The 27,453-nt window shown below is 37.2% G+C and overlaps 1 long non-coding RNA gene across 1 annotated transcript; it reads right to left on the reverse strand.

Annotated features, from left to right (window-relative positions):
* Window positions 1–1,698: 1,698 nt before the first annotated feature.
* LOC127527949 (uncharacterized) lies at window positions 1,699–27,449 on the reverse strand. The gene is made up of 5 exons (XR_007935137.1): window positions 27,318–27,449; window positions 16,686–16,771; window positions 11,185–11,241; window positions 4,480–4,590; window positions 1,699–2,212 (listed from the first exon to the last, which is right to left on the reverse strand). It is a non-coding gene; the product is annotated as an uncharacterized LOC127527949 (long non-coding RNA).
* Window positions 27,450–27,453: the final 4 nt, after the last annotated feature.

Consider the following 27,453-nt stretch of genomic DNA (forward strand, 5'->3'; position numbering starts at 1 on the left):
TGTCAAGGTGGATGGATAGGGTCCTACGTGATCACCGGAGTGTCTGATGAAACAAGCACAATGAACATTCTTTTCCTCCTTGGTTTGTTGAGCACTATCATCAGACAGAGGGTTGGGGAGGTCATCCAGGATAGTCCGCCATCCACCTGCCATTCTGCCGTTTTCAATCGAGTGCGATCTTCTGACTGATGGATGGGCTTTTGTCCGGGATGGCCACTTGCAATACCATAATAGCACACACATTGGGAAACACTGACCTAGTGTGTATGTCTTCAAAATTTGGAAGTAAAACAGGTACACCTGAAGAAAATACCACAACAAAATGAGTAAAATGTAGTCTGCATACACACAAACCCAGTCTTATAAAAAAAAACTTTTGAGACAACAGTAGTAACCATTTTACCACTGTATTGCTCAGTGATGGAAAGGATGACCATCTATCTGCTTTCAAACCATCTTTAACTATTGTAGGGTCCTTCCGGCCCAGAACCTATTCTGGCCACTTTCGATACAAAGCAGAAGTCAGCTTTGGACAGGGTGCAAATATGTCACAGCATACACTCAATCATCCCAGGCCAATTGAATGTTTCCAGTTATCTGCGTCTTTCTAATGTGGAAAGAAAACTAATGCATACACAGATAGTGACTGGTTGTGTAATCCACAGAAGCACTAATCACAGTCACTGGAAGTTCTAAACTAAGTAACTAAAATAGCGGCTTTATATAAAGTCAATGTATAAATCGATGTATAAATAGAAATCTGTGATTCATATTTCAAGATATGCAAGAAAAATGGATTGTTCTCCCCGGGTATATGCATATACTTTAAGTAAACTTCCAGCTGGAATAATATGGTGAAATCATCAATTAGAGATTATGTAAGCAGGAAGGAACGAGAATAGATGCATGTATAAACATCTCTACTGCCATGCTGCCACTTTCAATCGACTGCGATCTTCTGACCGATGGATAGATTTTCGTTCGGAAATGCCATAATGGCCCACAAATTGGGAAACGCTGACCAAGCATGTACTGTTATGTCTTTGGAATATGGAAGTAAAACACAAGTAGTACCTGAAGAAACTACTACAACAAAATGAGGAGAATGTACTCTGCATATACACATTCCCAGTCTAATGTGAAAAGAAAACCAATGCATACACATTGATAGTGAGTGGGTGTGTAATCCACAGAAGCACTAATCACTGCACCACTCCATTGATGACTCAGGCGCCACCGCAAGTGGCAGCCCTTCCAGCAGCTCCGTGTATGACTTTATCTTTCTACCTTTTTCTCTATTTTTCTCTATTTCACTGATCACTCCTACCACTTTCTTTTATGTGGACTCATTCCCTGGACACTTTTTACTACTTACAAAGTTATTGTCTGTTATACCTGCATTTTTATTACTCTTTAATTTAATATTGTTTTTTATCAGTATGCTGCTACTGGAGTATGTGAATTTCCCCTTGGGATTAATAAAAGTATCTATCTATCTATCTATCTATCTATCTATCTATCTATCTATCTATCTATCTATCTATCTATCTATCTATCTATCTATCTATCTATCTATCTATCTATTAATTTTTTTACCATTGTTGTAGTGGAATATTTATCTGAGGCAACATCAAGATTGTTTTTTAATACTCAAATAAATCTTCTGGAAAAAGACAATATTATACAATTGAGTTTATAAGTGAGACAGAACTTTCCAGATAATAAAGGAAAATGGTTTGACAAACAAATGTATTAATATTATTTCTTATTTACTGGCAAAATATTTTTTCTAGAAGGTTTTAAATTATGGAAGGTAACTGGGATAAACATCAAAAATACTCTATAATGCATTGGTTCACTTCCATGCTTAAAGTAGTAGTATTTAATAATTTAACAACTAGAAAAAAGCATGGTTTTCTTATTATGAAAATACTACAAGAAGATTTTCAAATTTACCATATAACTAAAAAGAAAAGTCACGTCAAGAAAAGGCTAATGACATTCATTTTCCAAATCACTCATTGTAACTCTGGGCTGCAACTTTATCCCTGCTGACAGACAGATTGATACCTATATTATTAAAAAGTCATTCTGGCTATTTTATGTATTTGTTTCTTCAAGTTACAATATTTTGTTCAACATTAGCTTCTCCAGTCTCTTCTGTTGTTTGACTGGGGTTATTATTTGGTGCAATCCTTCGTTTTCTTGCATCCTGGAATTTAAATAAAAAAATCCAATGAATGCTGTAAAAGAACAACACATTTTTACTGAAAGCTTCATTTTTTTTAACTTTTAAAATACATTTCTTTTGCACTAACGTGTTCATCTGTACATTTTTGTTGCATGAATTTTTATCAAGTTTTTATTATGTATAGCATCTTACATTTTTACCTGGTAGCAGCATATAGAAGTTTAAACAAGGGGAACAAAGACACAGAATGGAGTTCTTAAACTATTACTTCAATTTAATTAACAAACATAGCAACAAAACATAAGCCAATAAAGTAAAAATGATGTAAAAGGTACAATAGTGTGTTCAAAGACACTCTATGAAAATCAGCAATCAATCCCCAACCAATACCTGAAATGGCAAGATCATTCTGAAATCTCTGTTTCAGAGGTTAAAATTAAACACATTAAAGGTCTGATAACCCCAAGTTGCAAATCCTAGCTACTGCATTAACAGGCCCTTTGTATTTCTTTGCGAGTTAGAATCAAAAACTATGTAATACTGTAATGCTTACTGCTTGCTAATCATTTCCAAAACTAGTATAAAACATCCATAAACATTTGCTAGCAGCTTTTGCTCCTTTGTCTGTTCATAACTATACGTCAGAATTGTGATATTGTAACCAGCTATCAAAACGTTTTCAGAAGCAAAAACACAGTCAATATGGCAAAGGGCACACTGCAATTCATTTGAAACCAGAATAAGGAACCTTTACAAAGGTTAGATGTCAATGAGGATAAATCTGTATGTACTAAAGTAAAAAGTCTGGGGCCACTAGAGAACAATAAATCTACTCATGTATGGTATGAAATCTCCAGGGGCAGCAGGTAACTCAGCAAAGACTGTCCTGGCCAACACTGCAAGGACCATTTACTGGACCATTTCTTGGAGAGACTAAAAGGACAAGGAGGGCTGTTAATATTATGGTATCCTGGAAGTACATATCTGTGTAAGATTTTTCAAAGAGGACAGACTGGGGCCTTGTAATTCAGCAACAGTTATGGACCACTGGTGTTATGAAAGATGACAAGTATTCAAAATGGATGAGCTGGACTCTTTGCCAGCCAGTCAGCCACGCTCTCTGAATTGCCTGCTGACGAAATGAGAGAGAGCAACTGATAGATGTTACCAGCAACAGACCAGGAAATGTATATGATTTTCAACACTTCAACCAGAACAAGCAGGTTTTTAAATAAACTGTGGATTGCTATCAAAAACCAGGAGGCCTAACCATTAGTGTAGTCAAATGTGAGTAGTTGCCAAGAAAACAATAATTCAGCCAGAGCCAAAATGCCAAGACTGAGAATCAAATCGAGAAATGCAAAGCTATTGACTCACTCAGTCAGTCATCTTCTAACCCATTTTATTCTGAACAGGGTCACAAGGGGTGCCGGAGCCTTAAGACTACACAATTACAGTTCAAATCTGTGTTTGGACAAGGGACAATTAGTGCGGCACTGGAATTTATAAAAAAGTCTTTGTGATAGGAAATGTGGTGCCTACAGGGAGGTGGTCCCAAGCAATCATGTAGTGCTGCCTAGCAACTCATTAATTACCTGCTGAAATTCTGAAATGATGTTGTGACACACTTAAGAATAAATGAAAAACGATTTTCAAAGAAAGATGTTAAGTAAAAACATGAAAATGAAGCTTGTAGAATTGTTTTTTGAAATATTAAAGTCCCATGAACAGAAAAAAATAGATCTAAGGCAAAAAAGAATTCTTAACTAGAACGCAGGAATTTTCACTTTCCTAACATTTAGAGAATAGAGAGGATCTCATAACATGGAGGTCCCAAGTCCCAATATGGGGAGATTTCAGTGTAGGAAAATGAATCTCAAGGTATGGTACAAATAGATGGTCCCTGTCAGTGCTCAGCAAATCTACACTCTAGTGATGACGTGGCGTGGGAAGTGTCAATTTCTGGGAAGTTTTGCAATCACAAATTAGGACAGACAAAGAAAAGGAGATAAGAAATAAAATGATGACAATAGGACCCTAAGCCAAACAAGTTAGTACATTTGAATATCTAATTTCTGTATTTATCCTCCCTTTTGACTTTTTTAATCAATAAATGCCTCGCCATACCTTTGAGAATGCCAGTCACCATAACCTTTTGTACCTTCCACATGCTATTTACCTCAAATCACACCACCAACGTGAAGGTTCTTAGTTTGGGCGTTATTACAGTGAGATGTTTAATTAAACATTACATTTTTGTTTGAGAAAAAAATTACACAAATACTTACAGCTTCAAAAATTGCCAGATGGGTTACACCATACATTACCACAAAAATATAGAGAACCGTTTGAATGTAAATAGTAATGCTGAATAAGGTCCTATAATCTTCAAGTTCTTCCTGAAAATTGAAATAAAATATTTTAGTTATGCTCTTCTCCAAATAGCCATTAAGAGGTAATAAATCTAAAATAATTACAGAAAAATAATTAAAATAAAGTAGGGGGCGGCGGCACAGTGGTGCAGTGGTAGCGCTGCTGCCTCGCAGTAAGGTGACCTGGGTTCACTTCCCGTGTCCTCCCTGCATGGAGTTTGCATGTTCTCCCTGGGTCTGCGTGGGTTTCCTCCGGGTGCGCCAGTTTCCTCTCACAGTCCAAAGACATGCGGGTTAGGTGCATTGGCGATCCTAAATTGGTGTGTGGGTGTGTGTGTGTGCCCTGCAGTGGGCTGGCACCCTGCCCGGGGATTTGTTTCTGCCTTGCGCCCTGTGTTGGCTTGGATTGACTCCAGCAGACTCCCGTGACCCTGTAGTTAGAATATAGCGGGTTGGATAATGACTGACTGACTAAACTAGGGGGCTTTGCCCCATGCTCGCTTCGCTCGCCAACCCCTAGGCCAGCGCTATGCTCTAGCCTCTTTGTAGTTCTGCCGCTCTCGTATGGGGATGCGGATGTACAATTTAAACAGATTTTAATTTACATGGGAATTGTTACATATGCATAATAGAACTAACTATTTTACATTATAGCGAGTAATTAACCATGTTAAAAAATAGTAAAATGTAATAATTTGAAAGTAAATTATGTTTCATGTGTTAGAGTTATTTGTTGCGTAAAATGATTTTGTTCTGTTTGCCTTTGAAATTAACATGCAAATACTTTTAAAAAACTTACACTTTTACTGTAAAACTAAAGTAAAAACAATTTTTAGAATTAAATTTTCGTCAATATTGCATTGAATTTTGATTTGTGTTTGGAATTTTATTGTGACAATGCAACATATAACTGCTTGTGATTGAATTTCGTTTCTTTCTCTCTATTAAATAAAATGACTTTTTCGAATGTTTTTCTCTGTGGCTTGTTAATTGTCTTTGCAAAAGCTATTCTAATGGGAAACTGTTAACGTTTTAATACGAATGGCATGTCGTCTAATGTTATCCCCGGAAGATTTACTACATTACCTTTCTTGGATTCATCCTTCTTTCTACAGTAATTCGTGCGGTGGAAGACTGGACAGTGTTAACGGTTGTAGATATTTTCGGGATATTGTAAGTTGATGTTTTCATGTTCTGCATGATCACCACCAACTGTTTCAGCATAGTCTGTTGATACACATTTAACCAATTTGCTGTGTAAACGATCAACATTTTTGGCATTAATTCATTTGACTTCATTGTTTCTCGTGCTAGGATTGCCCGTGTACTCATTTTTTCTGTTGATAACCCTTCGTGATGAAATTCTTCAATAAGATTTGAACATAATACATCTTCTTTAATTGGCAACATAAAGTGAGGAAAACGTTAAAATTTATAAGAGCTGGGAGAGCAGGAACTGTGTCTGTCAAAAGCATTCACACGAATGAGAGGTGAGAGTACCTTGTGCATGGTGGAATATGGTTGAGAGGAGGGCGTGACTTGAAAAACTCTCATGGCCAAAGTCTCGTGCTCTGTAATTTGGGTGCATTGTCCCAACATTATGATGGCTGGTGTGATGGGTTTAAATTGGTGTATTAGTTTAAGAGGTGTATTAGTTTAATATGTTTATGTTTTTTATATTGTTTGATACAAGACTTGTGACATTTAAATGTGTGGTGTTTTAGTATACAAATACAGCATTATGGGATGTGATAAAGTTTTAAAGGAATAAAATATGTGAAGATATAGAGCTTATAAGAAAAGGCAAATAAATATTTAAGATTATACTACATTAAACAGGAGTTGCTGCCAAGTGCATTTGAACAGGATGGCAGCAACACAGAACAGACTGAAGGAGTCAATTTTTGATGATCATTTTTGATTTTTTTTGTCATTACCTTTAATTTCAAATTTTGGATTACAGAATTGCTTTTGTTGTGTTTTGTTCAACTTCTATCATTTCAGTTGAAACATTTTGCATTTAGCTTGTTTTCTTTCAGTTTGTTTATCTTTGTTTGGTTTACTGTGCTTTCTTGATTTTTATTTTATTTATTTATTTTTAATGTTGCATTTCTTTTTGGAGTTTTTGATATGTTTATTTAATTTTTATAAACTAAACTAAGAATTATTCTTTTTGTATTAAACAGGGTTTTTTACAGTTTTTCCCTCCCTCTACATTATGGATAAAATAACATTCTACTCTATGGAATGGGCACCATTTCCATTCAGTAGACACTAGCCCACAAGGAAATGGAGACAAACAACTCAATGAAAATACACATTTATAAATTCTACTAAAATGTTATGGGATAGTGTTCGGGCCTTGAAGGCTGTTGATGTACAGCATATTTGCATGTGAGACAAAATAAAGTTTATATTTTATATAAAGAATATAATAATAGGATGGTTTTGACATGAGTTCTCCTCTCAGGTATATCTTCATATACATATGATAAAGGAAAACAGTAGAACTCAAAGAATTTTAAGTGCAAACTAGTATGTTCATTCACTAGTGTTTACACTGTCATTGTGTTGTGTTACAGCCAGGGTTAGTTTATTTTCATTTTTTGTGCCTTATTTGTTTGTTTTAAATTATTGTTTTTTCATTTGTTTATTGTAATTATGTGTTTTTGTAAATTCTGCATTGTTTATATAATATTTAGTTTCTGTGCATTTATTTTTTGTACTTTGTGGGTAAAATCTCATTAGAAATCTCATTAGCACTGATGTTACTTTTCACGGACCACCATCAAGCTTCTTCAGTGGTTGATAGATTTTTATTTGTAGAGTACATTTCTTTTATAAGTATTTGATTTCCTGATTCTTGGATGTTTTTGCTTCTGTTCTTGGTTTTCTATTATTAGATTATTAGATTTGGGGCTTGTTTGCTCTTTGTTGCCTTGCAGGCAAGTCCTTTTTACCATTTTTATGTTTTTTTTTTGTTATTTTTAATAAAGCCTTCATTTATAAAGATGCTGTAGTAGAATTAGTCCTTTCCTGGCAAAGGTTTTATGGTTCCTTCCTCTAGAACAGCATTTTTGTGCATTTTGAGACATTTAAGAGGTTGTGTGGAACTTTGAAAGCCAGTTTGTCATTTTGAAGCTGAGTAGGCCAAATTCTTTCTTTGGAGTAGGGAAGTCAGGCTACCTGGGGTGAGGCCTTTGCTAGGCAGAATAAAGAAGGTCTTGGCTTTGCTTTATGGGCGTTTTAGCATGCTTCACACCCTTCTCGTTATTACAGTGTACTTAATTCATAACACATTGTACTGGCATCATCTCATGGAAAGGAACATTTTGATCTAGATTATGTACATTATGCTACTGGTAGAATCTAGATACAATTTTTTAATGAAAAAATTCTTACTGAAGATCTCAATTTTGTTCATCTGAAAAATCATCTTATATTTTGTAGTTTGTGGGTATTAGGACTTAACAATTTTGAATTCTACACAATTGTACTTTTCCAGCTGTTTTGTGACTACTAAATACCAGGAAATTATAAAAAAAAGCAAGATGTAATCTGAGACAGTCAATAATAGGAAAGTGTTTTAGTAGCCATAGAAATCCCAAAATGACATGCAGATTAGAAGATGCAAAAACAAAAAATGAAACTGCTTCAGGGTGGATACAAAATTGTCTCCCATACTCAAATTTATAAACATCACTGTCTGCTTATTCATTAACAGTGAGGGGAGAAACAAATTATTGTATAACTGGATTTTACTACCAATACCTGCCCCAATTACCCCATAATAAGAAGAGCACAGTTTCCCATATTCACTACAGTAGAAGCACAGCCCTGGTGTCATTCTCTGGTGTCATTCTGGAAAGCCAATGCTGGCTTTCTTTTATAGTGTCGATTGGCTCTTGTAACTCTGTTCTTGACTGAAAAGGTTTTTCGTCTAAAGAAAGCAAAAAAGGACTAAAATCTCAACTTCCCCTTTTCCTTTCCTCGCTCCATGCCACAATTTTTTGAGCAAGGGTAACCACTTCTTCTAAGGAATTCTGTAACTCGTATTTAGTCAGTTCATTTTATAAGTCATCTGACAAGCCACCCCTAAACAACATTACTAATGTAGCATGCCCCACCCCAAATTTGCTGCTAGCGATTTAAATGTAATAGTAAGGTCGCCTATTAACTTATTTCCATGTTGTAATTTTAATAACAAATTACAGGCTGTGTGCACTGAAGTCGACAAATCAGACGTGCATGCAAATTATATAAAAACTGATCAACAAAATAAGATTAATTTGAAACAATTACCAATATTAAATGCACATGGGAGTTTATTACTGAATAAAGTATAGGCCCATTCAATTGGCTTGTCAGTCAAAAGACATAATGAATGCAATCTTTTCCTGGCATGTGAAGTAAGTGCATGAAAATTGATCAAAAATACAATTTCACTGGTTTTTAAATCCTCAAAATTTTTTCGGATCTCCCAAGAAATACTCTAGGTGTGGGATTCATGGTTCACTTGCAGCAAGTGGAGCAGATGCACCTGCCTGCTTAAAAGCAGACACCTCATTCAGCAGTTATTGCACAGAACAAGTTAATTGTTGTAACCAAGTGAGCACTGAAAATAAATATGAGGAAATGACAAATGAAAAACAAGACGTAATCTGAGACAGGCAAAGTCAAAACCATGAGATTACACTCAAACAGGCTATTAGGAACCATAGGACTAGAAGTTACTTTTTCAAAACAAATTCAAAACCTAAATTAAAAACCTACTGCTAGGGCCCATGTGGAAGAAACGCTAACTAATGCCAACAGAAATTATGGTTTATTTGTCGAGAGATAAAAGAAAATGAGGACACAGTCCTATATATATATATATATATATATATATATATATATATATATATATATATATATATATATATATATATATATATATATATATATATATATACGTCATTTCCAGTAACCTAAAGGCCCCAACTGATGCTGTCATGTGATTACAAAACAAGACGTTAACTAACAATAACTTTCTAGATACATGTTTTAATTATCAGTAAATAACTAACATATTGTAGCTGATCCTTGGTGACTTAAACCCCAAAATGAACATAGACATAATAATGTTTGTTATGTCACCGGCAATGTCTTTCAAAATATGCAATAACATTGATCATCTTAAAGGTTTGAGGAAACAAAAAACTGTTTATAAAATCAGTGTCTTACTGTGCAGGTATGGGACTAGTAATATATACAGACTCAGTGAATTTGTGTGTTAAGGTTTAGATTTGTTAAACCTGTAATGTATTATAAATGCTTTTAATCCACAAACAGAGGTTCATGATAGACCATTAGCTACACTAATTCAAATAAAATTCAATAATTTATGAGTATATGTGTATGTATGAGCATGAATGGTCCTTGTGAAGGGACTGTCTTCCTATTCAACGTTATTGTTTGCCTTAACATCGTTGCTGCTAGCATAGACTCTGGCTACTCACAATGGAAAAAGCTTGGTTAAAAAAATCAATGAATGAGTTACTTAATTATACATTTTTACCATTTCTCTTAGTCATTGTCAACTTCAAATATGAAAGCTAAAAGGAATGCTACATAGCAATGCTTACAGAAAGGAGAGAACTATTGAAAGGTCAGGGGTAAGACAAAAGTTCAGGCTGCTTTCTCCTTATCTTTTTAAAAATCATTCAGTAAAATATATCCCTGAACATGAACAACTAGGGCAAAGTTTTCAAACTAGAGAATGGTAGCTGGAGCAAACGAAAATAAGGGTGGACATATTGTCAGTATACTGTAGACTTTGATCAATATAGTTGCACAGGGTAGGGGAGGGGTATAGCAAAATAGTGAAGCAATTACCACAGAGCTCTGCAGTTTTGGGTACTCTTTACGAGTCATTGTGTGGACACACATACTCCACATTTCTGTGTGGGTTTATTCAGAGTATGTTAGGTAACTCAAAATTGGATCTGTATAAGAGACTGTGGTTATGATATACCAATGTTACTACCTCCCTTTTGCCTGACTTTGCCTCTGCTCTTTTATTATGATGTGTTGAGATACACAGGTCTTGAAAAGTGAAGATTAATTAACACAAATTTAATGTCCTGTCAAAGTCATAAAATTGTCTGAAGTAACTAAAGGCATGGAAATCATTAAAGACAGGAAGAACAAGAGGTTTCATAAATGGATGCCAAGTAGGTATGAAATGTTAGCTTACATATAGTGATGTGTGATGGTACATTTTATTATATTTGTACTGTTGTAGTGAAATGTATGTTGTGCAGGTATGTATTAAAAACTTAGTTTGATAATCGATAGATACTCCAGCAGCACCTTACTGATACAAAAAACAATATTAAATTAAAGATTGATAATAATGCACATAAAAACAGACAATAACTTTATATAATGTTAACATTTACCCCCCCTGGGTGGAACTGAAGAGTCGAATCATGTGTAATCATGTGTAAAGCAAATCCAATTTTGAATTTCAATGTCTTAGTGACACAAGAAAAATAAATTAATTTCTGGTATACAATCTGCTTTCATATCCAGTGTAACATACTAGCAAAACATTTCACTGATAAGCAGGATACTTACTGCAGTAACTTCTTCACGTCCAAAATCATCCTCAGTAATATTAGCTGTTGCATTGACCTTGAAAAAGGATTAAAAGAAACAGAGAAAACACACAAAAAATGTTACAGTGTATTTTTGTAGCTTCCTAAATACATCACAGAACACAAAAATGTAGATTATAATAGCTTTACCTGATTAAACCGTAAAAAGGATTAATTAAAGTGGCTATAAAATCATTAACCTTCCATTTCCAGAGTTGACACATGACATTATGTTAGAATGTGGAGTCTTAATATATTTGAGATTTATTATTGATCAACACCAACAACTCTAAAATGTCAAAATAAATGTAAATACAGATTGTGCCAAGTAAATTACAAAAGAAACATAAAAAAATGATACAAGGGTAAAGCTACAGATGGATCTTTGTACCTGGACCAATGCATTAATTCCAGATTATATGGCATTTGCTTATGTTGTTATTTCCAAGGGAATCCTGAAAGCTCACAAGTTAATAATTTTTAAAACTGCTAATAAAGTAAATCAGTTGGCTTTAGTTTCTTACAATGGGGTGCTCAAAGATCACAGTGGCTGCAGTGTATGGTTCGATCTTAGTTTGTTAATGAGAAACCAATTAGTTACTGAAGCAATAGCTAAAGCAACATGTTTGTTCTTCATTTTAATCAACTTACTTGTTAACATTCATAATTAATTACTTCTTTGAGTCTTAAAATGCTGCATTCACTGTTTAATTGCATGTTTTCTTTACCAGTTGATAATAAAAATCAAATGTACACAACAAAGGGACCATCAGTTAATCATCTCACCTAGTCCTATTTACTTCTTTGTGTATTTGTTTAAATGCACAATTGCGGAACAAATAGAAAAGACAAAAGTAAAGTACTGAGAATTTGTAATCTGCTGTAGCAAACAAATCATTTGGATGACATCCTCTGAAAGTAAAATATCCTGACCCTAATCCTAACCCTGACCAGAATAAAAACACTAAAATGCCATAAAGTTAAATAAATTTAATTATTGGCAAGGTTTAACTGCTAATTAAGCAATTGTGTTGGTACAGAAGCCTGAACCCCATCATGGCTGAACTTGAGCACCACAAGTTTCATGCTTACCCTCACTAACATTGTTCATGCACAGTTTGTTGAGTGTTAGTTTAGATGCTATGACAAAGGAAATTATCAAATGTTTCAACCAAAACCCCAGATGTGAAGGTCTGAGACACTTCATGCAATGACTCCTCACTGCCTGCTGTAACTGGCTCTGACGAAATTCCAATAAAATGGCAAATGAAACACAGTTTTCTGTACCTTCTGCACTTTCTGAAGTGGACTGAGCAACCCACTAAACCATTCTTTTGTTTACAGCATATGGACACGTTTGCCCTGGTCTTGACTGCAGATCTGCAAGTGAGCCCACTTCCTGAAAAATAAACACCCTTCTCCTTAATATACAATGGTGAGCAAACCATGTTTATGAATGTGGGCCAATGGATCTGATGAAACTCGATATTCAGTAACAGGCCCTCCAACTCATTATGTGGCCCTCCAGACTTTATTTTCTTATCCGCAGTGGTTGCTGCCAATATTGTAGAAAAAGTCTCGGCACTAAAAATTACTTTTCTATAGCAAACTAGGCTGTGCCTTTAATATTATTAGTATTTTAAGATTTTATTTCAATAATTTTGCAATTAATTTCTTTTTCTTCATCACTCTTCAAAATGTGTTTTTCACATTAAAATTTGTCTATTGGTTTGTTAAGTTAGTTGTGTTCAGACTGACTTATTTTCTTTTTCCCCCTTGGCCGATGTCAGGAAAAACAATTTGCTTCCCCAAGTGTTACAGATAAATAAGGACACCAGAGGCAATGCCTAAGGCTTTCGATCCATCTAACATCCACTATCCCCATGTGACTCATCCAGTCGCACCTGCATTCCCAGTCCCAGCCCTCATTACCTGATATCTGCTCAACTTCACCAATGCCTGTGCCTTTCAGCTAGATGCACCAGTCTTCAGTGATGCCTATGTCTCTTTCCTAGCATAACCCACCAAATCTGCTCCTGCTTTATTTTTTTTTTTTTACAAAATAATTAGTCTGTACTCTTCTTCATGTGTTGACAGGTAAATAGTTATTACAGAGTAGTGTTTCAAAGGGGAAACAGAAAAGAAGTGTGGTGTAGTGGTTAAGGCTTTGGACTTCAAACCATGAGATTGTGAGTTCAAATTCCGCTACTAGCACTATGTGCCCATGAGCAAATCACTTGGCCTGCCTGTGCTCCAATTGGAAAACCAAAAAAAATATAACCAATTGTATTGTAAATGTTGTAAGTCGCCTTGGATAAAGGCATCAGCCAAATAAGTAAATGTAAATAATTGAAGAATGCAAAACACAAACTTACCAAAAAGAAAAGAAACCTATAACACTGTCATCAGTGACATTCATACTAAGAAGCTTAGATCCTTTGTGTTATTCATTATTATTATTATTATTATTATTATTATTATTATTATTATTATTATTATTATTATTATTGTACACATCACTGAATGTACAGTATTATGCAAAATGTGTGAATATCTGTTTTGCACTTTTGCATTTTAGTAACCCATAATGACAAAGTGAAAACATGTTTTAAGAAAGATTTGCAATTTCATATAAGTTTTCAGACCCTTTACTGTGGCGCTCTAAATTGTGATCTGGTGCATTCTGTCTGCTTTATTTATTACCCTTCAGGTATGCCTGAAACTTGACTGAGTCCATCTGTGTCAAACTGAATTGGCTGAACATTGTTTAGAAATTCATAGGCTTGTGTATATAAGGTCCCACAATTCACACAGCACGTTAGGACAAGAACCAAGCCATAACGTCCAACTAATGTCCTGTAGACCTTGGCAATCAAATTGTGGTGAGGCATAGATCAGGGCAAGGGCATAAAACAATTTCTATAGCTTTGTGTGTTCGCAGGAGCACAATGGCCTCAATAATTATGAAATGGAAGACTATCTGGCCAAACTGAGCAATCGGACAAGAATGGACTTGGCCAGGGAGCTAATGGTCACTCTAACAGAGTCCTCTATTCATATGGGAGAACCTGTGAAATGACAACCATCTCAGCAGCACTCTATCAATCAGGCATTTTGATGGTACAGTGGCATGATGGAAGCAGTTTGAAGCAAAGGAAAAGGATTCTCCGAGCTAATGAGACAAAAATGTAACTCTTTGGGCAGACCTCCAAGCACCATGTCTGGCGAAGACCTGGCACTGCTCATCACCTGCTTAATACCATTCCTACAGTGAAGCACGGTGGTGGAAGCATCCTACTGGGGGGGTGCTTCTCACAAGCAGGAACAGAGAGATTGGTCAGAATTGAGGGAATCCACAGAGGTCCTTGAAGAAAACCTGTTTCTAGAATGCACGCAACCTGGGTGATGGTTCAGCACAACAAAGCAACCAGGAGCATATAGCTTTGGGACAAGTCTCTGACTGTCTTTGAGTATCCCACCCTAAGCCCAGAATTCAGCCCTGGAGGAGATACCTGAAGACACTTCCCATCCAGTCTAGTGAAGCTTGAGATCTGCTGGGGAAAACTGAAAAAACTGCCCAAATCTAGGTGTGCAAAGCTTGTTGATGATTACTCAAGAAGACTTAAAGCTGTAATTGCTGCCAAAGGAGGTTCTAAAAGTACTGTATTAAGGGTCTAAATACTTATATAAATAAGAGATTTCAGTATTTGATTTTTTAATAAATTTGCAAACCTTTCTAAAAACGTTTTCACTTGGTCATTATGGCTTATTGAGTGTATGTGAGTTGATGGGCAAAAATGACGGATTTATCCATTTAAAGTCAAATCTAGAACACAATAAAGTGTGCAGAAAATAAAGGGGTCTAAATTATATCTGAATTCACTGTATATGCATTCATTGAATGTCTTTAAAGCTAAATACTCTGAACTAAAATTTATTGTTTTCTGTTCAGCACATCACAAATATTCGGTATTTGCTTCCATAACAAATAATGAGTTATGAAGCACTGCCCAGGAAACGTGTTTTCAAAGACAGCTGTTTAACAGGGTGGTTAATTTTCCCTATCTCATAATTATGGCTTGCCCACCAGGATGTCAGTCAGTCATCATCCAACCCGCTATATCCTAACACAGGGTCACGGGGGTCTGCTGGAGCCAATCCCAGCCAACACAGGGTGCAAGGCAGGAACAAATCCCCGTGCAGGGCACCAACCACTGCAGGGCACACACACCCACACACCAAGCACACACTAGGGACAATTTAGGATCGCCAATGCACCTAAACTGCATGTGTTTGGACTGTGGGAGGAAACCCACGCAGACACGAGGAGAACATGCAAACTCCACACAGGGAGGACCTGGGAGACTAACCCAGGTCTCCTTACTGCGAGGCAGCAGCGCTACCACTGCACCACCATGCCAACTGCCAGGATGTTTCCCAGGCTAATCCATCTTGCAATTTCAGCAGAAAATAGTAGAATCTTTAAATAATCCTTTCTTTTTCTATAACATACTGAAAAGATGATTGAAAAAATCCAAAGCATTCTAAAAAAATGGTTTACTAAGAAAGAATTTCCATAAAAAAAAACATTTTCCCATCCAAAAGTTATTATCCAGGCAAAAAGATCATCAAAAAGCAAACTTTGCTGTGTTTTGTCATCTATTAGAGAGTTACAAATGTTTCCAATTGTGAGATTAAATGGAAAAGAATGAAAGTAGAAATAATAACAATAATACATATTATATCAAGAAAAATAGTTTCCCTAGTCTGCAATATACAGTGGTCAGTCAAACTCCACACACCATTCCAGAAATTTTATTTTTGCTTGATTTAAAGACTAAAAAAAAATCTTAAACATTTCTTTAACAAAATTATGTAACAAAAAGTATTTCGTTGAAAAACAGGTGAATCACTTATACCAAAGCTAACTGAAAACAAGGGAAACAGATGGAACGCATACTGTTGTGGTCCTTGCGAAATAGACAATGACACCCCACTAAACAGATAGGGTAAGATTCTCTTGCTTTGCCTTTGTTTTGCTTGGAGTTCTCACTTTGTTGATCCTTGCCTTGTATGCTTTATTTTTTTTATAATAAAAACTGAACTTTTTGTATTTTTAACTTCTTGGCATTGTAGGAAGAGATGCAATGAGGGTGCCATCTTTAATTACAGTGGTCACATTTTTACACATAGAAGAATCAGCCTGAATTACCGGAAAATCTGATCAAAAGTATACCTAATATATTTCATGAAAATTTTGACAAGGAAATTGTACTGGTTTAAGGTGTCAAATACCAATTATGATTTCACTGTGTTGATTTTTTAGAAAACGTAATATAAAAAAAAAAATAAAATGTGTTTAAATGAAACAAATTATCTCATTACATATAGCATTTTAAGGAATTGGTGGGAACATTGGCTACAAAGATGACCACAAATTCCTGCTTTTATTTTCATACCCAGTAAAATTAACATACTCACCTGTTGCCTCAGACTGACAAAACCTTTCCCATAGGCACTCTTTATTTCATTACTTTTGATTGTTTCACTTGATATCCTCAACCCATCTGTGAAAAGTAACAAATAATATTAAAAATGGAATAGCGAATCACATCTTGTGAATTACAACTACTGGTATATTTGGTTAGTTATTGTAGTTGTTGTTAACTGTAAAAAATAGATTGTTGCAACATACAACAAGATGTACTATCTGAACTGTGTTATACAGTATGTTGGAAGAGGTGGGAAGTCTTAACTTTCAGTTTGTCCATGGTGATAACTTTGAAATTAAATATCTGCAGTCTTTAACATTGTATTAAATAATCTTCTCTTTAAAAATACAGAGCATAAATACAATTGACCTTTGGCTAGATAATCATTAATTAGACTTGCTGGTGCTATTGATAGTGATCTGCCTTACAGCATCATCCTTCTGGGTGTGAGAAATGGTCTGACGTGTCGTGAGTTAAGTTTCTATATTCTCCCTGCGCCTGTATGAATTTCCCCCTCACATTCTACAGACATGTTAGGTTAAATGGTGGTTTTAAATTGATCCGAGTGGTTGTGTGTGTGTGTGTGTAATTGGACTATAGGTACCAGTGACCCTGAATTAAATTTAATGGGTTCAAGAATGTTAAATAATGTTATTTCCTATACTCAAGTCCTTGGAAAATCACACAGCATGTACTGATCTTTTGCTGAAAGTTTCCTCCATTGGGATTAATAAAGTATCTATCTATCTATCTATCTTAAACTTTTGATTTTTACCTGATGGTCTGAAGTCAACCAAAAAAATCCAAATGAAGCAAAAAACAATGAAAGAAAATGTAATCTTTGTCTGAAAAAACATTTCTTTATACTCTATAAACGATAAGTACAAAAATAAGAAAATATTTAAATAATCTGAATGTCTTTCAGTAACAGACCATTGAGTTACACCATTTCAGACAAAATTATTGTGAGCAATGAAATGCTACAAACAAAAAGCAATTCTAAAAGTCACATTCGTAAGTGGATGTATCAAAATAAAAGACTGCATAAAGAGAATATGGACAAGAGGGATGAACACAAAAATAAAAAAGTTAGTATTTTAAATTACACACAGATTCATTCCCAGCCAGTTATCTCCCACAGTCCAAAGATGGAAACAATAATTTAATTAGTGGCTGTAAACTGACATATGTATTTTGAGTTGGGTGATTTTACTATTTAATGTTCTATTCAGGGCTAGTTGCCTTATGCTCAGTGCAGTTGGGATTAGGCTCCATCTCCATTTGAAACTGAGAGTGAAAAAAAAAGTGATTAAAAAAATTAATAAATAAATTAAACTGAAGTAACCAAATAAGTGTGTACTGATTCAGTCACTTCATTACAATATTGAAAAGTGCAACGGTTACGGAGTGTAAAGAGTTTTGTGCATTCTTTGCTTTTATTGTTGAATATACCAGCCTAAGTAGACAGAGCCTTTATGTCATGCCAAGCTCTGCCAATAATTCCTCATATACTAAAGATAAGCCTGCTGAAATTCATCTCACCTATTTTATTTATTTTAGGCTAAGAGAAACTCATAACCCAGCCTAAATGATTATGAAGCTGGAAATTGGATGTGTGATGATGAATGTTGTTAGTGCATATGCCCCGCAGGTTGGGTGTGCAATAAATGAGAAAGAAGATTTTTGGAGTGAGTTGGATGAAGTGATGAGCAGTGTACCCAAGGGACATAAAGTGGTGATTGGAGTGGATTTCAATGGACATGTTGGTGAAGGAAACAGAGGAGACGAGGAGGTGATGGGTAGGTATGGTGTCAAGAAGAGGAATGAAGAAGGTCAGAGGATAGTGGATTTTGCCAAAAGGATGGACATGGCTATGATAAATACGTATTTTAAGAAGAGGGAGGAACATAGGGTGACGTACAACAGTGGAGGAAGATGCACACAGGTGGATTACATCCTATGCAGAAGAGTCAATCTAAAGGAGATTGAAGACTGCAAAGTGGTGGCAGGGGAAATTGTAGTTAAGCAGCATAGGATGGTGGGGTGTAGGATGACATTGGAGATCAAGAAGAGGAAGAGAGTGAGGGCAGAGCCAAGGATCAAATGGTGGAAGTTGAAAAAGGAAGACTGCAAGAGTGAGTTTAGAGAGGAGGTGAGACAGGCACTGGGTGACAGTGAAGAGTTACCAGACAGTTGGGCAACTGCAGCAGATATAGTAAGGGTGACAGCAAGAAGGGTGCTTGGTGTGATATCTGGACAGAGGAAGGAGGAAAAGGAAACCTGGTGGTGGAATGAGGAAATACAGGAGAGTATACAGAGGAAGAGGATGGTGAAGAAGAAGTGGGATAGTCAGAGAGATGCGGAAAGTAGACAAGGGTACAAGGAGATAAGGTGCAAGGTTAAGAGAGAGGTGGTGAAGGCTAAAGAAAAGGCGTATGATGAGTTGTATGAGAGGCTGGACACTAAGGATGGAGAAAAGGACTTGTACCTATTGGTTAGACAGAGGGACTGAGCTGGGAAAGACGTACAGCAGGTTAGGGTGATGGAAAGATGGAAACATACTCACAAGCGAGGAAAGTGTGTTGAGCAGATGAAAAGAGTACTTTGAGAGGTTGATGAATGAAGAGAACAAGAGAGAGAGAAGGTTGGATGATGCGGAGATAGTGAATCAGGAAGTGCAACGGATTAGCAAGGAGGAAGTAAGGACAGCTATGAAGAGGATGAAAAATGGAAAGGCCGTTGGTCCAGATGACATACCTGTGGAAGCATGGAGGTGTTTAGGAGAGATGGCAGTGGAGTTTTTAACCAGATTGTTTAATGGAATCTTGGAAAGTGAGAGGATGCCTGAGGAGTGCAGAAGAAGTGTACAGGTGCCGATATTTAAGAATAAGAGGGATGTGCAGGAGTGCAGTAACTACAGGGGGATAAAATTGATGAGCCACAGCATAAAGTTATGGGAAAGAGTAGTGGAAGCTAGGCTAAGAAGTGAGTGATGATTTGTGAGCAGTAGTATGGTTTCATGCCAAGAAAGAGCACCACAGATGCGATGTTTGCTCTGAGGATGTTGATGGAGAAGTATAGAGAAGGCCAGAAGGAGTTGTATTACATCTTTGTGGACCTGGAGAAAGCATATGTATGACAGGGTGCCTTGAGAGGAGTTGTGGTATTGTATAAGGAAGTCGGGAGTGGAAGAGAAGTATGTAAGAATTGTACATGATATGTACGAGGGAAGTGTGACAGTAGTGAGGTCTGCGGTAGGAGTGACTGATGCATTCAAGGTGGAGGTGGGATTACATCAGGGATCGGCTCTGAGCCCTTTCTTATTTGCAATGGTGATGGACAGGTTGACAGATGAGATTAGACAGGAGTCCCCGTGGTCTATGATGTTTGCTGATGACACTGTGATCTGTAGCGATAGTAGGGAGCAGGTTGAGGAGACCCTGGAGAGATGGAGATATGCTCTGGAGAGGAGAGGAATGAAGGTTAGTAGGAACAAGACAGAATACATGTTTGTAAATGTCAGTGGAATGGTGAGGATGCAGGGAGTAGAGCTGGCGAAGGTGGAGAGTTTAAATACTTGGGATCAACAGTACAGAGTAACGGGGAATGTGGAAGAGAGGTGAAAAAGAGAGTGCAAGCAGATTGGAATGGGTGGAGAACAGTATCAGGAGTAATTTGTGACAGATGGGTATCAGCAAGAGTGAAAGGAAAGGTCTACAGGACGGTAGTGAGACCAGCTGTGTTATATGGGTTGGAGACAGTGGTACTGACCAGAAAGCAGGAGACAGAGCTGGAGGTAGCAAAGATAAAGATGCTAAGATTTGCACTGGTTGTGACGAGGATGGATAGGATTAGAAATGAGGACATTAGAGGGTCAGCTAAAGTTGGATGGTTGGGGGACAACGTCAGAGAGGCGAGATTGTATTGGTTTGGTCATGTGCAGAGGAGAGATGCTGGGTATATTGGGAGAAGGATGCTAAGGATAGAGCTGTCAGGTAAGAGGAAAAGAGGAAGGCCTAAGAGGAGGTTTATAGATGTGGTGAGAGAGGACATACAGGTGATGGGTGTTAAAGAACAAGATGCAGAGGACAGAAAGGTATGGAAGAAGATGATCCGCTGTGGCAACTCCTAACAGGAGCCGCCGAAAGAAGAAGAAGGCTAAGAGAAACTCATACATTAACACTATGTAAGACCCTAGGGGTCACTGTTGCCTCTTTCAACCCAACAGATAGACACACTGAACACAGAGTAAAATCACCAAGAAGGTTTTTAATTATTTTTCTTCTAGTTGTCATGTCCTGAAGCACCTCCACCACCATAAACAGGCAATACAATAATAATGACTACAATAAACCAACACAAATCTCTCCTCCACACCTCCCAGCAAACTCTGTCCTACTCCTCCTGACTCCGGCTTGCTTGCTGGGTCTCCAGCAGTCCTTTATATAGTCCTTGACCCGGAAGTGCTTCTGTCCTTCTGTCCATGTGACTTGTCAGAACTACTGGATCAGATGGAGAACTCATTTTTTTCTTCAGCCCGGAAGTACTTCGGGGCTTCTGTCCCTGTGATTTTGGAATACTTCCGGACTATGCGAACTCCCCGGTCTCCCTGCAGCACCTCCTGGCGGCACCCACGGTATCCAGCAGGGCTGTGAGGCCGAACTCCAGATCCCGGGGTGCCCTGCGGGAATCCGGGGCACCACTATGCTGCAGGGAAGTCACCATCTAGCGTCCTGGCCAGGTTAAGCTGCCGGTCATCCATCAAAACTGTTAATAAATAGTCATTATATTAATCTAATTTCTTTTATCATAGCACCCAAACAGCGGAATAACTTCTTATGTACTTTATATACTGTAATTCTCTTTTTTTGCGTACATTTGGTGATTCTCATTTCTATCTACTGTCTGAATAGTGACATATTATGGATGTACTAAGGAGTGTGACCATTGATGATCTTCCTTTCAAACACAGCTTGCTCTTGGCTCCAAATGACCCCTTTCAGAAAATGAAGAGGAAATAAATGGATGGCTTTTCAGTGAAACGCACCAAATGTTTAAAGGAAGTTTTTCCCTTCCTTTAAAAACTGTGTGCCACAGGAAACATTAGATAATACTATACTGAATTATTCTTGACTGAGGTTATATCCTTCTCTCTGACACGACAACCATAAAGTAGATGTGACTAAACAAGTAGTTACAATAACAGAATCTAGAACATTAGAACAATTTTGATAAGAAAAAACCTTGCTAATCCCATTTGTCTCATTTTTCCAAAACAGAATCAAGACAAATTCTGGAAGTGACTAAAGTTCCACTCCAACTTAAGCAATAACTGGGATCCATGGTACTAATTCCTTTCATACTTTCACATACATACATCAATCTTGTCACCTCTTAATCTGTACTGCTTAAAAGATTCAGCTCCTTCAATCTCTCCTCATAACTTATCCCATGTAGCCCTAGAATCAGCACTAATATGTCATTTATTTCTAGCCCAGAGACCAAAACTTGAGCACAGTACTCCAGGTGAAGCCTCACTAGTGCATCATTAAGCTTAAGCATAAGGTCCATTGACTTGTATTCCACTTTTCGCAATATATAAACTAACATCCTATTAGCCTTTTTAATGGCTTCTGTACATTGCTTGGATGAAGATAGTGACAAATTCACTACAACGTCTAACTCTGTATGTAGGCCAGTATCCCAACAGCATGGTGCAGCAACCACAATATATGGTTGGAATATCCATCCATCCATTGTCCAACCCGCTGAATCCAAACACAGGGTCACGGGGGTCTGCTGGAGCCAATCCCAGCTAACACAGGGCACAAGGCAGGAACCAATCCTGGGCAGGGTGCCAACCCACCGCAGGACACACACAAACACACCCACACACCAAGCACACACTAGGGCCAATTTAGAAACGCCAATCCACCTAACCTGCATGTCTTTGGACTGTGGGAGGAAACCGGAGTGCCCGGAGGAAACCCACGCAGACACGGGGAGAACAGGCAAACTCCACGCAGGGAGGACCCGGGAAGCGAACCCGGGTCTCCTAACTACGAGGCAGCAGCGCTACCACTGCGCCACCGTGGTGAAAATTAATTTTTATTTTACACTTGAATCAAAATTACTGCCTAGCTTCACCACTAAAAAGATCACTTTTGGGCTCACAGAACCATAAAATCTTTTTTGACTAGGTCTGAATTTCTGTTGTGCTTTTTAGTAAACTATAATTCAGTTTGTCGCTAGCTTTTCTCAATAATTCCTTTCCTTTAGACACTTTTGGAAGACTGAAACTACTGTGTGTACGGTTCCATTAGACATACAACACCTCTGGGTGAATCTAACTACTGCCATTTTTCCCTCAATCCTCAATTTTTAAAGATATTCTTTATTGATGCCTATTGATTGCTTTGTGTTTTCTTTAGTAAAAATTGAAATGTCTTACATCCTTTACCCAATTAATGTTTTTTAATAGCCTCATCTTACATTTTCTTTGAGGTGTCCCTAGTCCTTATACTTTACTTTTGTCAGAAGCTAACGAAACTCAGGGCTTCCTAAGGACAGGTATTTTCAACCTGAACTCATGGGAAATACCTTCATAGCACTCCCAATAGTTGCCTGCACCACAGCGAATTTAGTTCTGTCAAGAATGCATACTTTTGGTATCAACCTTTTTCAGTTATGCATTAATTTAGTTCAGTGCAGAAATTGCTGCTGCCTCACAGCTCAAAACCCAGGTATGCTCAAACTATGTGTCTTTACATTCTCCTGTGTCCAATAGGATTTAATCCAGGTATACTGGTTTACATTCCCTTTATAGAACAGTTCAGAGTAGACTAATTGGAGGAGGCAGAATCTTCCCATTGTCCAATAATTGCTTTTTGTCTTGTGTCTAATGCAGGGCAAGGTCTGGGGTCAGGTAAGGATGAGCATGAAACAAAGAGACAATAAGGAATGTTTTGTATCAAAAGGACCCATGGTAATGCTATAGGCCTATTATAGGCTTTAGAGGTCCTGTGGATGGGAACTACTGTATAACACTGGTGGACAGCAACAAAAGGGTTACTAGACCCAGAAATACTGTGGCCTAGAAGTAGCTATTCTTTAGGTACGAACACTATAAAACTCAGGGACAAAGAGAGATTTGAGGCCACTAGGGTAGCCCTGTGAGTAAGGCCACAGGACTTCCTGTTAGGGGTGTTGCTGACCCATGAAGTGGCTCCAAGACTGAGTTTAAAGCTACCCCTGGCCAGCTTAACTCTAATGTATAGAGCTAAGAATCAGCTATACCTTGTTTTTTACAGGTTACCTTAGGTAATGATGTCTGGCAAATAAGTAATATTTGTCTAGCATGTCCTGTTTTTAAGTTATGATGTTCCAGGTCTTGGACAACTAGAGTGACTGGACAGTAAAGGCGGATAACCATTTTGGTAATACCAGCAATTCCACTAGGGATGCTATTGAGATAAACAAATTCGCCACATGTTACTAACAGCTGTGAGTTGCATACCTTGTCGTTAATAATTTTATTTACAAATTATTAATAATTTAATTATTTAAATTATTAAATTTTAATTAGCGGAAAAAAGATTCGTTACTGATTACAAGTCTTATATGACTTTAAAGGATAATGGCACAACTCAGACATAATGCTGAAGTACACAGTGGGTTTTACTGTTTGCTTAACATAACATTGCTTTTCAGGACATTTTGTTCATTAGATTCACCATTACTTTGAAAATTTTGTCAAGGCAATGGACAGAAACAGCAATGCGTTTCAGCATGTAAGAAATAAGTTTGGTCTTGAGAAAAGTGAAGCCAAAATTAAGGAAGGTGGTCCTGAAATTTGTGAAGTGATGCTTGACGATGAGTTTAAAAGGAAACTGAAGCCAACTGAATCAGCAGCATGGGAAGCATTCATGAAGGCTGTCCAGAATTTTATTGGCAGTCACAGAGAAGAGAGCACAGGCCGGGTTGGCAAGTGAAGCAAGCAGGGGGCAAAGCCCTCTTGTGTATATATATATATATATATATATATATATACAGTATATAATAAAATGCTAATGTCTGTCTATCTGTCACATTATTGCTTACAAACTACAGATGCTGGAACCTTGATCTTCTTAATCAAAAGCTTATGACCCGATATGGTCAGGAAATTTTTCAAAAATATTGATAGAAGCAACCTCGATAAAGTTACCTGTGGCTGTGTATTCATTACAGCAAAGTGAGCACAATCAGTACACAACCAGGTGACGTAGTGGAAAGACAGCGAACAGTAGTGACATCTGCTGAACATCAAGCAAATTGCAGGCATCATTTAAGTGAAGGACCACACCATAATAAGAAGAAAATGAAGAGCAGCGACATCTGCTGACTGTTAAGCACATCACAGAAGAAGATTAAGTGACTCTCTAACAAGAAAAAATAAGCAGACAAGACATTGAAGCACATTGGCAAACAAGAAGTAATCCTGAATATTGAGCAACTGAGCAGCAGACAAACACGGTGCCTCATAGGCATCCAAGACAAAGCCGAGGATGCAGAATCGAGAAACACCCCAGGGACAGAAATGCACGGCGACAATCAAGAAGATTGGCAAGTCTACCCTTTTGTAGTAACTAATTACAAAATATTAAGATTATCAACAGCTTCTTATATTTAACTTGGTTTTATACATCTTTTATTTTAGAACTGTGGATTTGTATTTTGCTAGAAATAATATAAGTAATACTAAAGTGCAATAACAGGTTAAACATCTGGAGGCCCCAGAGTAACAAAATGAATACTTTTTAAGCTGAGAGCATTTCTTTATGTCCTGTTCTGCTTAATGTGTAGTTTATAAGTTCAAGAAATCATCTAGGGGTCAATAAAATATTTGAATTTGCTGAATCAACATGTGCACTGACTGGCTGAGCGAAATGCATCCAGTACAAAATATACAGGGTGGGGCAGAAATAACTCCCACATTTCAAAGGGGGATTGAAAAAAAATGGTACAAGGTATCACCAATAACTTTTTATTTCCCAAATGTAGATATAAAAAAGGTTTTTTACTTTAAGTTTTAAAAATTATATCATCCAAATGGTGGCCTTGATGGCTGATGCACATTTGGAGCCGTTCTTGGAAGTTTTCCATCACTCTCACTAGCATGTCGGGTGAAATTCCTTCAATTTCTTCTGGAACGGCCTCCTTTAGTTGGTCCAAGGACCGAGGACGATGTTTGAAAACCTCAGCCTTGCAGATCCTGTTGCCCTTACTCTTTGAACCCATAGCAAAATCGTTTTCAGCTCTGGAACCCTTTCATTAGCACATAAACCGAAACGCCCTCTGCGTCACAGTTACAGATTCGCCATTTTTGAAAAAAGCCTCCACTACAAAGCCTCAATGCTCACCCGACCACGGCATGGTGAGACTGAAAACTTTATTATGTACCCTACCTAACGGAACGGACCGCACCCCTCTACCTGCTTTGGGGACACCACAGTGATTTTTCGAAATGTGGGAGTTATTTCTGCCCCACTCTGTAGATAAATTTTCAATCCTACTTTCTACTGAAAATATATTGTTGTTCTCAGTTCAAATATTTGGTATGTTCATAAAATGTAAATATGTAAACTTAAACATTGTTACACAATGACCTAAACACGGTTACTGCATGGTACCTACAATTAAATATGTAGTCTAGCCAGCCAGGACTATTGGCTTTTGAACAAGTGTCCTGACATTCAAGGCTCACACAAAAGGTGAACTGATTTCAAAACATGATGTTCATAACACTGTAAAATTCTTAAACTCACTTTACAATTCTATGTTGCACGAGATCAGAGAAGGAATCAGCTCTATTCCATGTAATTCAAGGTTCCAGGAGGCTATTTGAGAAATACTGGTCACAAAACAGGTGGCAATCCACTTGGGTAAACTACAATCGTGACTTAACCTACCTGTGCTATGTTTTGTACATATAATAATATATGTGTAAATACCTGAAATGCATCCTGATGATCTAAATTATTAAGTGCCACTTAACTGCATAAATCATTTTATCGGTACATCGTAATAACATTGAGTAACCAGGAGTCAATTCAGTCCATATGGCTCGTTTGTTTAGCTATAGCTCACCCAAATAATTCTTAATGGTCGCCACCAAAAAATATTGTTGAAAGTTGCAAAATGAGGCGGATAAACAGATTGGAACCATTTAATTACTTCATGGTCGAAAACCCTATCCATTAGGCCACATTCGCTGCCTTAATTATATATCAGGAAGGATTTCTTGGTAGACTTTATATAACTATTCCTATTACTGGCTATTAAAATACATCACTTTGTTAATACAATTTCCACAGTATGTTCCCTTAAATTTCTTTAAATTAATCTTCTTCCTGCATTTTTATGACTCATTCAATAAATGTGTATTCGTTAAAACAGAAAGCAAATACTAATGCCTACGCCCATTAAGCAGCACCCACGCCTAAATGATAGCTTAAAACGTAACACTTTAAAAGCGAAAGACTTTTTAAAGCGATCCACTGAAATAAGCTATGTTGGTTAACGAATTTTGCTTGGGTTGCTCCGCATACCAATTTAAGCTAAAAAAAACATGAACACCCACAGTGACTCTGCAGAATCCGTCTAAAACCGACACAACAAACGAAAGCTGCAAGCACCAATTTGCGACAGCGTCACGACATTTCGGCGCACTTTTCATTGACGTCATCAAAGCGCGAACCAATAGCCGGACTTGTGCC

The sequence above is a fragment of the Erpetoichthys calabaricus genome, chromosome 5 (assembly GCF_900747795.2).
Source record: "Erpetoichthys calabaricus chromosome 5, fErpCal1.3, whole genome shotgun sequence".
Classification (NCBI taxonomy): Eukaryota; Metazoa; Chordata; class Cladistia; order Polypteriformes; family Polypteridae; genus Erpetoichthys; species Erpetoichthys calabaricus.